Source organism: Dipodomys spectabilis, unplaced genomic scaffold (genome assembly GCF_019054845.1).
Source record: "Dipodomys spectabilis isolate Male_0828 unplaced genomic scaffold, ASM1905484v1 ptg000175l, whole genome shotgun sequence".
In the NCBI taxonomy this organism is placed as follows: Eukaryota; Metazoa; Chordata; class Mammalia; order Rodentia; family Heteromyidae; genus Dipodomys; species Dipodomys spectabilis.
Window position 1 is genome coordinate 17,007,505 of NW_024870852.1, and position 16,100 is coordinate 17,023,604.

At 40.9% G+C, this 16,100-nt stretch overlaps 1 protein-coding gene across 2 annotated transcripts in view; it reads right to left on the reverse strand.

The window, feature by feature from the left end:
• Zhx3 (zinc fingers and homeoboxes 3) overlaps window positions 1-16,100 on the reverse strand; it is a 98,850-nt gene that overhangs the window by 77,772 nt on the left and 4,978 nt on the right. The window contains exon 1 of one of the 2 annotated variants that reach the window (XM_042694699.1): window positions 2,548-2,566. The exons of the other annotated variant lie outside the window; for it this stretch is intronic. The gene's annotated coding sequence lies outside the window, so the exon portion shown is untranslated. Of the gene's footprint in view, window positions 1-2,547; window positions 2,567-16,100 lie in introns of those variants that run through there. 2 annotated transcript variants of the gene reach the window in all.

Below are 16,100 nucleotides of genomic sequence, written 5' to 3' on the forward strand. Positions count from 1 at the left end.
GTCTTGCTGATAAAAGGTTGGGTATATTTACCAGACATTCCAAAATTTGTCCTTTTCCTATCAATGTTAATTAACACTGTCACTTTTTCTTTTCTTTTCCTTTTTTTTTTTTTTTGTCAGTCTTGGGCTTGAACTCTGGGCCTGAATGCTGTCCCTCAGCTCTTCAGCTCAAGGCTAGTGCTCTGTCACTTGAGCCACAGTGCCACTTCCAGTTTTCTGAGTGGTTTATTGGAGATCAGAGTCTCATGGACTTTCCTGCTTGGGCTGGCTTTGAACCGAGATCCTCAGATCTCAGCCTCCTGAGTACTTAGGATTACAGGCATGAGCCACCGGCGCCCAGCAAACTGTCCTATTTTTATAAAAAATACAAGGCACTGCTGAAAGTCTTTGCCCTCTAGATTACAAATGCCACAGAGAATGACCCCGTCTTCTTTGTTCACTGCTACATTCCAAGTGCCCAAGTGGCATGCCTGATGAATAATAGATGGTAAATCAAAGCTTGTTCAATAAGTAGATAATTTTGTGGGTATTTACCTCTCTGTTGCAGTTTTAGCCAAAAGACACCTACATATTAAAAACTTAGTAGACTAGATGGAGACTCTGTGCAGTATTCACACATCTGAAAAACTGTTTCAAGACAGTCCATTCAGTAAATGTGTTTTGAGCATCTGCCATGTGCCAGGCACTATGCCAAGAGCTGAGGATAGAGACATTAAAAGCTAAAACTGCTCTCTGATTTTCTACTTGCTATGTAGCAGAAGAAACTTAGAATTGGGGCTAGTGGAAGATAAGCAAAAGGACATAGGCAACATACAAAGAATACAAAAATACAAATGTGTCCAATTTTAACACGGAAATCCTTCTGGCCAGAAGGCTTCAGCTTTTTCAGGTCTGAAGAGACCAAAGTGCCAGGGCTCCCAGGACTAGGAAGAATGAGCTAGAGAGAGGAAGACCACTTCCTTGGGAACATACCAGGGGACTAGGCTAATGCTAATACTCATGTGTTAGAAGAAAATTGAGGCCAATAACATTACTCTAATACAAAATTTGTTTAGAACTATAATTTAGCTCAGGAAACAAATAAAAAACCACTACTCAGCATACCAGGTAAATTATGTATATAAATGATATTTCACATCCATCATAACCATAGTTCTTAAAACCTAAGATTTAATAAAAATACACACTAACACTTTAAGCAATAAACTGCTTATTGACATTTTTCAGCTGGACTCTGGCTTCTCTCAGGTAACTTCTAAAACTATTATTTCAGGTTCTTTGATAAAGCTTCCAAGTTGCTCATCTCATTCTGGGAATTATACTGAAAAAGTAGTAATTCCCTTTCCATTTCTACAAAGAAAACAGACAGCAGTAGGGAAACTAAATGCCTGAGCACCACAAATGAACAATATTTATAGGGCACGTGAATGTTCAACATAACAACCAATCCTTTTCAAAGGGATGGTATAAATAATTAAAAATGATTTTTGACAAGTAAACTATTATAATTTTACAGATTATATAGCAACATGAAAAATACTTATGGCAAGTAAAAAATACAAATGTGTCCAATTCTAAGCATGTAAATATACATGTGAACAAAAGGTAGAGAAAAAAAATTTTAAGTTTGGGCTGGGAAGGTGGCTCAGTGGTAGAGTGCTTGCCTTGCATGCCTGAGGCCCTGGGTTCGATTCCTCAGCACCACATAAGCAAAAAGAAAAAAGCCGGAAGTGGCGCTGTGGCTCAAGTGGTAGAGCACTAGCCTTGAGCTGAAGAGCTGAGGGACAGTGCCCAGGCCCAGAGTTCAGGCCCCACGACTGGACCCCCCCAAAAAATTTTAAGTTTATTTTAGTGTGTTGGAATTTCTTCTGTATTTAACTTTTCTATTCACTGTTTTACAGTGAATGTATCAAAAGCCAAAATAGTTAACTCATGATGACCATAAGAATTTGTACATTAACAAGAAATGAAATAGAAAGGAGGTATAGTTGATTTAATGTTCAATTGGTTCTTTGTCCTTTGTAAAGCTTTTTTAAGTTTATAAACAACCAAAAGCAAAGATAATGAGATTCATGTTATGAAAAGTCCGTAACATCTGTGGAACGTAAAAAGGACTTTGTACAGCAGTTGCTCATGAACTTTGGGTAAAAGCAAAACTAAATTTCTGGATTCTATTTTGCTTTTCACCTTATTTGATCTCGCTTAACATCAGTCATGCCAAGTTGAGTTTTTTTCCCCTTTTTTCCCTTCCCCTCAAGTTCATAGATGTGAAGGAAAAAAAAAAAAAAAAAAAAAGACTGCACGGCAGTTCTGTTACAGTCCTCCCCTGTTCCTTCAGCAATGCACAAAATGTGGCTCTCTGGAACCAGTTAAAGAGTTCATTTCTTGGCCTTTCAACTAAAATCAAATGTCCAGTGAGTTACAGAGAAAGATGTGAAAAATATCCAACTACTATCTGTCACCACAAGTGTCACTAGAACTAAAGTAAGGGCAAAGAGATCTAGGTTCAAGTTCTCTGAATCTGTAACATGGAAATAATGTACTTACCCCCAAAGAGGTGAGGTCACAAGAAAGTCCCTAGCATATAGATATAAAATCAAGAAATGTCTCATCTTTTTATCTCACCTTACACACACACACACACACACACACACACACACACACAGAGTTCCTGCTCATTATGATACTACATGGGCTCATACGTTTCATATTCTTCAGAGACATTCTAAACCTCTTCACCCTGACCTGTATCCAGACAGGCTTGTTCATAGTGATTATACCAACAGGTCCCTTGTCCTTTGACCTCAGTCAAAGCCCTAAGTCTCAGAAAAAAAACAGGGATGAAAAAAGGGAATGAGGCTGGGAGAATTCTGTTCACTTGATCAATTTGTAACCCTCAAGCAAAAGTCATTGGATCCTCTCAAGATGGTCTCTTTCGAATGACAATCTCTTTTAGCTTCTGATAACCACTTTCATCCATTACCTCTTTGGAGCTGGGGGTGGTAACAGATCCTACATCACTGAAACCTAGGGCCCCTGCACTACCTCTATGGCAGTACATCTGATCAACCTCTTTAATCTCTCCTGGAATTATCCTAAATTGATATGAGCAAATTTTCCTGTCAGGTCTCTGCCTGATAGAATCTTGTCTCTAGCATTCCAGAATCAACATAGAGAGAATAGGCAATGCTGAAGTTCATCTCGGACTGAGATACACATAAGCAGGTCCTAATGATTCTAAGTGCCAGATTCCTAAGGCTAATCTGTGCTCCCCCAATAGGCTTGAGGCAGACCCAAAGCTAAGCCACTCTCCTTAGAGCCCATGGGAATAATATTATTCTTAACCTTCTCTGGGCCTCTGACTAGACCATTACATGTTTTCAAGCTGAAGTTCAGTCTAAGTCAACAAGTTCCATCTCAGGTGAGCACCAGAGACTCATGCCTGTAAGTCATAGTTACTCTGGAGGCTGAGATTTGATGATTACACTTTGAAGCCATCCCCAGCAGAAAAGTTCATGACTTTTATCTCCAAAAAGCAAAAAGCCAGAAGTGGAGCTATGGCTCAAGTGATAGAGCTCCAGACTTTAATGAAAAAGCTAAGGGGCAGTGCCTAGACCCTTAGTTCAAGCCCCAATACTGGCGCATGCATGCATGCATGTGCACACATACACACAGTGTTATTTATTTTTTGAGGTAATAATGGTGTCCAATTCACAGCTTTAGGTAGTGAGAAACAGCAGCCTCCCAAATGCTCATCTTCCAACTGTACCACTGCTTCAAGTGAAGATTTGGGAAAGCAAGTGCAGAGTGGACTCTCCAAAGCAAGAAAGAGCCAGAAATGAACACATCTGTCTGCGAGTCCAACTTTAACTACAATAGCCATGTTCTCCTTCCCAAAGGTAAGTCAAAGGGACCAATCCCTAATTTTACCTTAGCCCATCATGATGCATCAGACTTTTACTGATCCTAAGATGGACTTTGGAGGTCTAGAGTAGCCCTAGTCATTCTAGGACAGAACTCACAGGGGCTTAATTAACATTTTTTTAATTGTGAAAATACTGTACAGAGGGGTTACAATTACATGGGCAAGGTAATAAGTACATTTCTTATCAAGCACTCTTGCCTCCTCCTTTGTTTCCCCTTCCCTTCCCATCCTCCCTCACCTTTCCCCCCTTTTTTTTAAACTAGGTCTAAAGATACAAAGCCAAGGACCTCAGCTCTAGCTATCTGTACTGACTAGGTGCTTAGTCCCCTATAGATGTTCTGATGAGTTGAGAATATCTTGGATTTTTTTATTTCCATTTTAATTAAGAGTACCAGAGAGGCCAAGTGCCGGTGGCTCACACCTATAATCCTAGCTTCTCAAGAGGCTGAGATCTGAGGATCATGGTTCAAAACCAGCCCAGGCAGGAAAAGCCATGAAACTCTTATCTCCAATAAACCACTCTGTGGCTTATTGGAAGTGGCTCTGTGGCTCAAGTGGTAGAGCACTAACTTTGAGCTGAAGAGCTGAGGGACAGTGCTCAGGCCCAGAATTCAAGCCCCATGACCGACAAAAAAAAGAAAGAAAAAAAGAGTATTAGAGAGATATGTACTCTATGAAGCACACAAAAAAAGGAGTTGTACACAGAACTTTACCTACAGAAAGGTGCTAAGTGAGTATGTAGCTAGGCTCAGTGGCTCAAGCCTGTAATCCCAATTTCTTGGGAGGCAGAGATGGGGGTTAGAGTCCAGCTTAGACAAAAGTTTTCCAAACATCATCCCAAACAACTCCATCTCAAACCACAGCTGGGTGCAGTGGTACCTGCCTGTCATCCCCAGTACTCCAGGGAAACATAGCTTAGAGGATTCAGAGCACTACCTCAAAAATAACCAATGCAAAAATGGACTGGAGATGTAGCTTAAGTAGTAAAAGAGCTACCTAGGTATTGAGTCCAATCCCCAGTATTGCAACTGAAAAACAACAACAGTATGTTCAGAGCCCATACTCTATAAAACATGGAGTAAGTCTCAGTATTTCCAAGTGTCTATTCCTTTCTAACTAAAATGAGGTCAATTGCACTACCATTATTGGTATTACTATTTTTTTTTGCCAGTCCTGGGGCTTGAACTCAGGGCCTTGGCACTGTCCACGAGTTTCTTTTGCTTAAGGATAGTGCTCTACCTCTCAAGCCACAGTACCAGCTTTTTCTGTTGATGTGGTACTGAGGAATCAAACCCAGGGCTTCGTGCATGCTAGACAAGCATTCTACCACTAAGCCACATCCCCAGCCCTATTAGCATTATTATTAATGCCAAGTTGTTGCATGACATTATGTGATGTATTTGGGTATAGTGACTAGTGTGCTATGAGGGATCAATCAATACTCTTGTCATCAGAACCAACTGAAGAGAGTTGTCTACTTTAGTAGGAAGTCAAATTCTGTGGTTTTTCTGGTATTTTTACCTGAACCTCAAGACCTAAAAACCTTTGTATTCTTTTAAGAGGAAGTATGTTACATTATCACCAAATGTAAAAAAAATAACAGGGAAACCATGTTAGGAAGATCCTGAGGTTAAAAATGTTCCACTAAGTAGACATTTAAAAACCTACACAGAAGGAGGAATTCTGCAAGGTTAAGTTTCAGCCAAGGTTAAGTTGAGCAAGGAACTGACCCATTAGAAAAATCTAACAAAACCTCCGGATGATCTATTAATATTATACAGAATTAAAGAAGAAAGTTACCTCTGAAAAATCTAGAAATCCAAAGTCTGAAATAAAGTACTTGGAGGGGCTGGGAATGTGGCTTAGTGGTAAAGTGCTTGCCTAGCATGCATGAAGCCCTGGGTTTGATTCCTCAGTACCACACAGACAGAAAAAGTCAGAAGTGGTGCTGTGGCTCAAATGGTAGAGTGCTAGCCTTGAGCAAAAAGAAGCTCAGGGACGGTACTCAGGCCTTGAGTTCAAGCCCCAGGACTGGTTAAAAAAAAAAAAAGAAGGAAGGAAGGCAGGAAGAAAGGAAGGAAGGAAATAAAATACTTGGAGATGAAAGGGAAGATAGTTTTTTTGTGGCCTTGCTTTGTTTTGTTTTTGCCTTTCTTGGGGCTTGAACTCAGGGTCTGTGCACTGTCTGAACTTTTTTGCTGAAGGCTAGCGTTCTACCACTTGAGCCACAGCTCCACTTCTGGATAGTTTATACTCTGAATGGTTGGATATATTGCATATGACAGAAAAGATTCCCTCTGTACGTTTAGTGGATCAAAGGTACCAAGACATAGACTGTGGTTTCCTTTGAGGAAGAATGTTCTTGAGGAAACTGAGATTCTTTATATAAAAAGAGAAGTTGTCATCTTAGCCTCAGGCATACTGGAAAACTCCATATAGTTTCCTGAGACAGTAATCCTAATGTCTTGTTTAAACACCGAAAATACATAGGTGGTGCTCAATAGAGCATAGCTCTTATGTCCCAGCATTTCTAACAAAACCCCTTGAGAGAAATATGAGGCTCCAGTTTAGTAAACTGTCACATATACATAGGCAGTTTTATTCCACTTGAGAGGTATTCTAGTTATAAATAGCTACCCTATAATGTTTTTCCCTTAAAATTAGACTACTACTAATTTAAAAAAAGACACAAGTATGCTGTATTGCATTACTCTGAGTAATGGTCCAAGAGTTTCATTTAATCAAAGGAATCATCGCTTTTTGCTTTGTTAAGCTCAGAAAAGGACCTCAAGAAAAAGCCTGAAAATCACAGCTACAGGGAAGAAAGTAATTCAATATTTTCTTTGTTCACCTTCCATAAAAGATACAATGGGGGAAAAAGGAAGTTAAGGCTGGGCGCCAGTGGCACCCAACTCTAATCCTAGCTACTCAGGAGGCTGACATCTAAGGATCCTGGTTCAAAGCCAGCTGAGCAGGAAGGTCCATGAGACTCATCTCCAATTAACCACCTGAACATATGAAGTGGCTCTGTGGCTCAAGTGGAGCACTAGCCTTGAGCTTAAGAGCTCAGGGACAGTGCCCAGGCCCAGAGTTCAAGCCCCATGACCAACACCCGCTCCGCCCCCCCAAAAAAAGAAGAAAGTTAAAGAAGATAGAAAGGACTCAAAAGAGTAGAAACACATTTGAAAGAAAAGCATGAACGGGGGAAAAAAAAATCGTTTAAATAGGGATACAGTTGGACCCATTGCAACAATGAGATGTACAAGTGGTTATTTCGAAAATGAACTTTACAACTTTGGTGGGGGGGGGGAGGAGGTTTGGGTAGGGGGGGTGGGGGGAGGATGGGAAGGAATGGGAAGGGGAAACAAAGGAGGAGACTACAATGCTTGATAAGAAATGTACTCATTATCTTGCCCATGTAATTGTAACCCCTATGTACAGTATTTTCACAATAAAAAAAAAAGAAAAGCATGAGTCTTCAGTGACATAAACTATCCCCAATTTTGCTGAAATACCAGATATTTGACTTGTGTACCTAAGTGTACGCTGTACTATCTCTATTCATCTCTTCTTTTTCCTTCATAATGAGCTGGTTAGCTGGAGGTAAGGACATAAAGGCAAAAGCTTGTCTTTCAGTCTATTTGCTACCTTCCATGGCTATCATAATCCAACACAAGAGAACAGTAATGTTCATTACCATGGAGGCAATTGTAAAGTTAAGTTCCGAATTATGAAATCACAAAATACAAGACACACATAACAGGTTTTGAACTGTAAAACTGCAAATTACCAGAGGAAAAAACTCAAGTCTTTAGAAACTCTTCTGTAGCAATTCTCCTTCTTAAGTCTTTTTTTTTCCTTTTAGAAGATGGACACAATTACTGATTATTTCAAAAACTAATTTATTCTGTTCACAGAAGATATTATACCTGAATTCCAGCCCTCAGACCTAGGGAGAAATGAATGCCCTATTATAGGACATACAATCAGGTGTAGACACCTTCATAATGAAATGTGGCTTTCACCTGAACTGAAAGCAATCTCTGGCCTAGATCACAAAGTATTCTGCTGTAACCCTATCCTTTAAGTACTGTTAGCTGGGAAAGTCAAGTAAGTAAACAGGGTGCTAAGTGCCATCATAGAGGTGTCCATTTTATATGCAATGAGAAATGGAAAAGGAGTCATGGTACCTAACATGGCCAGAAGGGTCAGTAGGCTTTCTGGAGATAAAGCTAGATATAGATGAAGAAATAGAGGGTTCATTCTCTGCAGGTGGACATGGAGGAATCCCAGGAGGACCAAGGTCAGAAGCCTGGAGAATACAATCATCAGGATTGGTTTAAGCACTTGGGAACCTGAGGGTCACAGGATGAGGGGCCAAAGAGACACCAGACCAAAGGAAGACAGCATGTTGAGGCTGTAACAGGCTCACTGCGAATGGACACCACCAAGTTAGGTGGGAGTAAAAGGTCTCAGCTTGGCTAACCAGAAGGACTTAAATACCCCTTGCCTGAGACATTTCAGTGAGCTGCACTGACAGAGGCCAGAGCCCAGAGGACTGAATTGCAGAAGGTGAAGGACAGAGCCTAGATGAGGCTACTCCAACAGGGAGTCAGCTAACAGGAAACAAAGGATGGAGTTTTATTTTCCTGCCTAAATCTCTGCCCTGAGCTCAAGTCCTCTTCGGCTCTTGAGTCCATTCTTTTGCCTCACCAACTATACTTAGTTTACCCTCTGGCCTCCTCTCTATTTTTCAAATTATAAATTGAACCATCTTACCACTCATTCAAAAGGTACAATGGCTTCCTGCTGTTCTTAGAATTAATCCAACTCCTTGCCAAGGCCAGTAAGCTCCTGGGTGACATAGGCCCTTGTCCCCTCCCTTGCCTCTTCTCATCACCCCTCCCTCCTGCTTATCTACATCAACCTGGCCTCCCTTTAGCTCAGGCACCCCCTAAGCAGGTTTCTGCCTTTCACTGCTCCTTCTACCTGAAAATTTATTTTTCTCTTTCCTCCTGCAACCGCAACAATCAAAAGTGAGATCATCTACCAGAATAAGGCTACTACAAAGGCCCGCTTCCACCCCATCACCAGTTGTTCACTAACTTCAGAGCCAGATTGTCCAGTCCTCCGGGTAGGATAATTCCTGACTCTCACCCCCAGGGACTTAAATATACAAACATTCAGCTTTAGCTTATTTCTCTGCTATTAGTTGCATAACCTCATCAATTTTCTTGCCTCAAAAAAAAAAAAAACCCAAAACAAAACAACAACAAAAAAAACAGTATCAAGCTGGGCACCAGTGGCTCACGCCTATAATCCTTGCTACTCAGGAAGCTGAGATCTGAGGATCACAGTTCAAAGCCAGCCTGGGCAGGAAAGTCCATGAGACTCTTATCTCCAATAAACCACCAGAAAACCAGAAGTGGCGCTATGGCTTAAGTGGTAGAACACTAGCCTTGAGCTGAAGAGCTGAGGGACAGCGCCCAGGCCCAGAGGTGGAGAAAGAAGAGGAGGAGGAGGTGGAGGAGCAGGAGCAGGAGGAAGATCCTAATGGTCATGAAGGAAGTTTATACAAAAGCCTGGAGCTAGGATTAGGTATGGCCTAGTGATATTGCTTCCATTTATAACATTACTTACCTCTCTAAAGAATATTAAAATGTTTCTCATTTGATACACCATCATCACCACTCACTATTGTTATTATTATAAATGTCTTACAAATGAAAATGCAGACTTATAGAAATATAAGCCACTAGTAAATGAAGGAGCCAAGGCTGAGCCAGGGAATGACTGACTCACAGTCTAATGGCATTTTCACTACAGTACCTGGTCTCACATTCTAGTACTACATCAGAGATACTCTTGGCTGACATACAAGGGTACTGCACAAAAAGGGTAGGTAGTCTGGTAGAACTTGCTAACAATTGTAGACTTTATACACATCAGTCTGTGGTGCATTATCTAGTTCACAACAGAGGCAATAACAAACTCCCACATCTAAGCTCCACAACAGCCATTTGACATGTGCTCCTCTCTTCAAAGACCTCACTGTACCATCTCCCCGTGGTCATCAATTGGTGCCAAAGGCCCACTTCACAAAGAAAATAAAAACTTTTACTAGGGCAACACTTCCAACCTCCTATGTCCACAAAGTCCTCTGTATTCCCAAATAACCTCGCCTCTTTCTACATCAAATGGAAGAGTCATCCTTCTCTGGCAATGCTTCTGGCTATCCCAGGAATGTCTCTCCCTAATCAATTATATTTACCGTTTGTCTGTTTTAAATATCCTCCCTCTTCTCCCTCTCTCATGCTAGGGATCAAATCTGTCTCAAATTTCCTCCAGAAATCACACCTTCCTCAGGAAACCCACAGCATGTTCTTATCCTCACACTTCCTGGATGTACATCTTTCAAGAAGCAGCAGAAGCAAACACACATCTCAACCTCATCCATCCACATAATGTAGGACCCTGAAATAGTCACCTCCAATGATATCTCTTAGGAACTAACTTCATTGAGTAATTTTGAACATTTCCCTTATGGCATTTGGCACTGTTAGCATTACCTCATTCTACAAAATTCTCCTCTTCCTTGAATACCATGATACCACTCATCTGATCCTCCTACTCTCTTTCTATGCCTTGTTGTTTCCTCTATAGATTCCTTTGCCTCCACCCCTCCCCTCCAATGTTATAACTCAAAAGTTCCATCCTTGTTGGGCACTGGTAGCTCACATCTATAATCCTAGCTTCTCAGGAGGCTGGGATTGAAGGATCATGGTACAAAGCCAGCCAGGGAAGAAAAGTTACTATGAGACTCTTATCTACAATTAACCTCTCAAAAACCAGAAATGGCACTGTGGCTTAAAATGTAAGAGCAGCAGCCTGGAGCAAAGGAGCTCAGGGATAGCACCCATGCCCTGAGTTCAAGCCCCATGACCAAGAATAACAACAACAACAAAAAGTTCCATCCTTACACTTCTTATTTTACATACTCTAGTCTAGCTTAAAACCCCCATGAACCTAGTTTCAACTGACAGCTACACACTGGGGAATTCCACACTGATGTATATCCTGTCTAGACCATTCATGTACTGTCCACATCCTGGGAAAGTCTGACTGCTGGTAGTAGTTCACTTGGATTCCATGGGTACCTTAAGCTCAATGTGGCCTTAAAGCCACAGTGAGCACCTTGTCTACCACCCTTCCTGATGTGGTAATAACAACATTTATTAAGACAGGGTTCTCCAGAGAAACAAACCAATAAACCAATACAAAAAAATACCAGTGTGCACATGCATGCATAGATATTCATACACATATGCATAGTAATAGGTGTCTGGCTCATGCAATCTTCAGAACTGAAAAATCTGGAGTCCATAGGACAGACCAGCAGGCTAGTAATTCAGGCAGGAATTGATGTTGGAAGACTTGAGCTCATCCTAATTAGAGCAGGCATCCTAGGACTCACTTTTATATCCTCTGCATCTTGTACAGGTCTGACCAACACACAGCAGAAGCTCAATAAGTGTTGGATTCTAGCCAATTGGTTATAAAATGAAATGATATTAAGTGAGATGGAGGGCACTTAATAATGATAGGCTGGAGGCAAAACACAAACAAGGACTATGTTATAGACCAAGACACAGCCCTGCTGGGGCATTCATTTGCCAGAATTACATGACCATCACACCTATGACTGAAAGTGGACCATCACGTAGAGAGAAGTATATTCATCGTGTACTCTCTTTGAATGCCTCAACAACCCTTTAGAGTTGGCATGGCAAAAATAAGGCCACTTTTTATGAATAAATTGAGGTAAGAAAAATTAGGGATCTTGTCTAGGTTACTACAGAAAATATCTACAATGAAAGGCCTAGTTCTTTATTGATATGCAGGTGAGAGGAACAATTTTAAAAGAACAAACAAAAAACAAAGTCAGCTGGGTACCAGTGGCTTATGCTATTCAGGAGGCTGAGAGCTGAGAATAGCAGTTTGAAGCCAGCCCAGGCTGGAAAGTCCGTAAGACACTTATCTCCAGTTAACCACCGAAAAGCCAGAAATGAAGCTGTGGTTCAAGTGGTAGAACATTAGCCCTGAGTGAAAAAAAGCTTAGATAGTGCCCAGGCCCTGAGTTCATGACCCAGGACTGGCATGCACAAGTACGTGCGCACACACACGCGCGCGCACACACACACATACACACACAAACACACACACGCACACACACACACACACACACACGCACACGCACACACACCACAGAAATTCACACCAAAAGAGAACCTTCTATTATTTATAAAGAACTTTTTCTTTCATTATAAATATTGCTCAGATTAATTTTATACTATTCAATCATTAAAATCATCATATATTCATTGTTGTAATAAACTTCTAGTTATATGGTAAATACCCAGAAGCACTGTCTTTTGTAATAATGCCAGTATTATTAAGTTTTAGAAATGACTAAGTAGCCCTAGGCACTCAAAACTTAACTAAGTTTCTTATTTATTACTAAATAAACATTGTAATTGGCAAAGTTTTAATAACATGTAGTCCATATTGTACAGGGGATATCATGGTGTTAGCCACACAGTAGTAGAAACTCTTCATTAGCTACTCCTGCAAAAGAAGGCAGGTCTGATTCTCTTCACATATATTTGTATATATAGTAACTTTACTTTTTCAAACCTCTTCTCTGTGTAGTATCATTTAATTATTATAAAAATTTGATGAGTCAGGGCAACTCCTTTTCATTTCAGGTAACAGAAAACAGAGACAAATGCCTAAGGTCACAAAATTCATAAAAGCCAAAAGTAGGACTAGACACTAGGCCTTTCTACAGGCATTCTACAAAACTATCTTGGCTTTCTAACCTACCAGACTGTAGATGCATATGGACAGAGAAAGAACAAGTCTGATTTCCTTTCTATTAGTGTCTAGCACAGTACCTGGCATGTAATTGGTACACAGAGGTATATTTTGGTGAATTACTGAATTTACCTTTTATGTCAAAATGGGAAATACAACATTGTCAAATAGTTTGGCTTTTTAAATGTTATTGCAGATTACCTTCAGTACTGACAGAATGAGTGAGCAAGCAAGTGAGAGGAAGAAAGGAAGGAAGGAAGGAAGCAAGGAAGGAAGGAAGGAAGGAAGAAAAGAAAGAAAGAAGAAAAGAAAGAAGGAAGGAAGAAGAGAAGGAAGGAGGAGAGGGACGGAAAAAATAAAGCAAGCTAGCTATTAGCATTATCAAGAATAAACCAAAAGGAAATGTCATCTTTTCTAAACTATTTCTCAGAGAGATCAGAATTCTGAACTAGCATCCAATTATACCACAAAAGATAGCAAGAGGTATGTATCTAGTTTCCTGAAAAATTAAGAGTTAAACTGATTGGGAAGGTGAAAAGTGAAAGCAGCACTAACATGGGAAAGCAAAGAAATCATTCATAACAGTAACCATCTGCAAGGCTAGCATGATGTCTGGCTATAGCTAACCTATCATGGCATGCCAAGGACTTGCCAAAAGAGGACTCACCCAAGGGAGCTTAAATCAGTGACAGAGAATTCACTCTATCAGGAAGATGAAGCTTGTAGGCAGGCCAAGCCTAGGAACTACACATATAGAAGTCTGGAGTATAAAGAGCTACTTTGACCAGGACTTCACAGCTTTTGTATAAGTCCCTCTGTGCTTAGCCATGCTAGAGCAGGGACATAGAGGAATAGCTGACCACTTTCCAGTTACCAAAGTTTGATCCCACAAGACTCTCCTGCCTATATCAAGCATCCTTGAAGAAGATACTCAGAAATGGGCCAGGTATGGTAGCATATACCTTTAGTCCCAGGATCCAGGAGGTGGAGGTAGGAGGATTATGTAAGAAAAGTTAGAGAGACTTTATCTCAAAAATAAAAATAATCCAGGCACCAGTGGCTCATGCCTATAATCCTAGCTACACAGGAGGCTGAGATCAGGCAGGTAAGTCCGTGAGACTTTTTTTTTGTCGGTCATGGGCTTGAACTCTGGGCTTGAGCTCTTCAGCTCAAGGTGAGCACTCTACTGCTTGAGCCACAGCACCACTTCTGGTTTGCTAGTGTTTTATTGGAGATGAGAGTCTCACAGACTTTCCTGCCCAGGCTGGCTTTGAACCGTGATCCTCAGATCTCAGCCATCTGAGTACCTAGGATTACAGGTGTGAGCCACAAGTCCAGAGCGATGACATGCACTTGTGATCCCAGCTACATAATAAACCTGAATAGGAGGATCTAAGCCAGCCCAGATAAATATATTCTCAGTCTCCTCTCCTAGAGATTCGAGTTCAGTGGGAAACATCCTTAGATAATTTTCATGAATAGTTTAGAAATATAGTATGCCACCAGTATTCCCCACTTAAATCAAGTTTCCCTCATAAGCAAAATGCAATTGGACCAAGGCTGACTTCTTATAGAGACCTTGTAACCAATAAACCTTCCAGGTCATGCTCTTCCACCTCCCCCATGCAAAAATCCCCTGATGCTTTGAGGCTCCTACAGAAGAGGACCTCTTTCTAACACCGAAGATCTGGCCCACCATCCTTTTCGTTACCCTGAACACCTTGCACTTTCTGATAGCTTCTCTAAACATGCAGATGATCCAAACATCTCCAGCTGCCCAGTTATTTTACCACTTCAACATCAGCCATCTTCACTGAGTTTACTTCACTTCAGCACTTCGTGTCTACAGCAAAACACAGAAGCCTGTCATGCCCAGTAATTAATTGCTCCAATTCTGAAATCTTCCATTCATATGTTCCTCTAACCACATCCTCCTATGACTCCATCACTCCAATACACCCAGTCCTTGACTTCATCAACACTTTTGGTCCTTGTCTCCTTGCCATCCAGCTTAGACACACGATGAATCATGTTAATCACCATGTCCTGTCACTCACCCCTAGCAAACTCCATCCCTGGTTTAACACAAACATACCCTTCTCTGATCCTAGAACCAGGTAGTTGAATGCTATCAATATCCCAATAAATCCACGGTCTCCTACTTCAATGGAGCCCAGCATGCTATCTGAAGATCACTGACATACTTTGAAGTTCATTCTCCCTCTTTCTGACTTTAACCATTTGCCAAAACTTCTCCTTTGTCCACTGACATTTTGCTACTTATTCTTAGCAGACAGCTTCACAGAGATGATGGAAACACCAGAATGGCACTCACTTAGAAACCATCTCACCAGAAAATATGGTTGTACCCAGATACTCCATCTTAAGGGCTATCAAGTCCACAGGGCTATTTGAAGTAAGCTCTCTGATGTGAATCAAGACATGAAAGTACACAATATGATGAAGGGTACTTTTCTAGTAAAAGAAGAATAAAATGTGTCTTGCTTCTTGAAAGGTCTCTTGAGCTGGGTCATGACTCAAGTAGTAGAGTACTTGGTATGGTAGAGTGTTTGCCTGGCATGTGCCAAGGCCCTAGGTTCAATTCTCAGTACAACCAAAAAAGAGAGTGAGAAATAAATCTCTACTCAGACTCCTAACAATGGGAAAGAATGTTAAAAGAAAAAAAAAGTTCTCTTCTCTTCTCATAATCATATGACAAGCTTAAAGCTAAACATAAAGGTAGGGTGTACATCAGTAGAATAATTATAAATCCTGAGCCAAACACTAAATTCCCTGACAATTTTTTTGTGTTGGTTCTAGGGCTTGAACTCAGTACCTAGACACTGTCCCTGAGAGTCTTTTCTCAAGGTTAGTGCTCTACCACTTGAGCTACATATCTACTTCCAATTTTTTGTTTGTCAATTGGAAGCAAAAGTCTCATGACTTTTGCCCTGCCTGGGCTGGCTTTGAATTGTAACCCTGCCCGGGCTGGCTTTGAATTGTAATCCTCAGATCTCAACTTCCTGAGTAGCTAGAATTACAGGCAATTCCCTGATAATTGGTATGTATGTAAGTGTGTGCCTGGGCACTGTTCCTTAGCTTCTTCGCTCAAGGCTAGTGTGCTACCTCTTGAGCTGCAGCTCTATTGCTGGTGATTAACTGGAGATAGGAGTCACGTGGATTTTCCTGTCTGGATGGCTTTAAGCCATAATCTTCAGATCTCAGCTTCCTGAGTAGCTAAAATTATAGGTATGAGCCACTGGCACATGCCATCCCTGATCATTTTTAATAAATTCAAAAA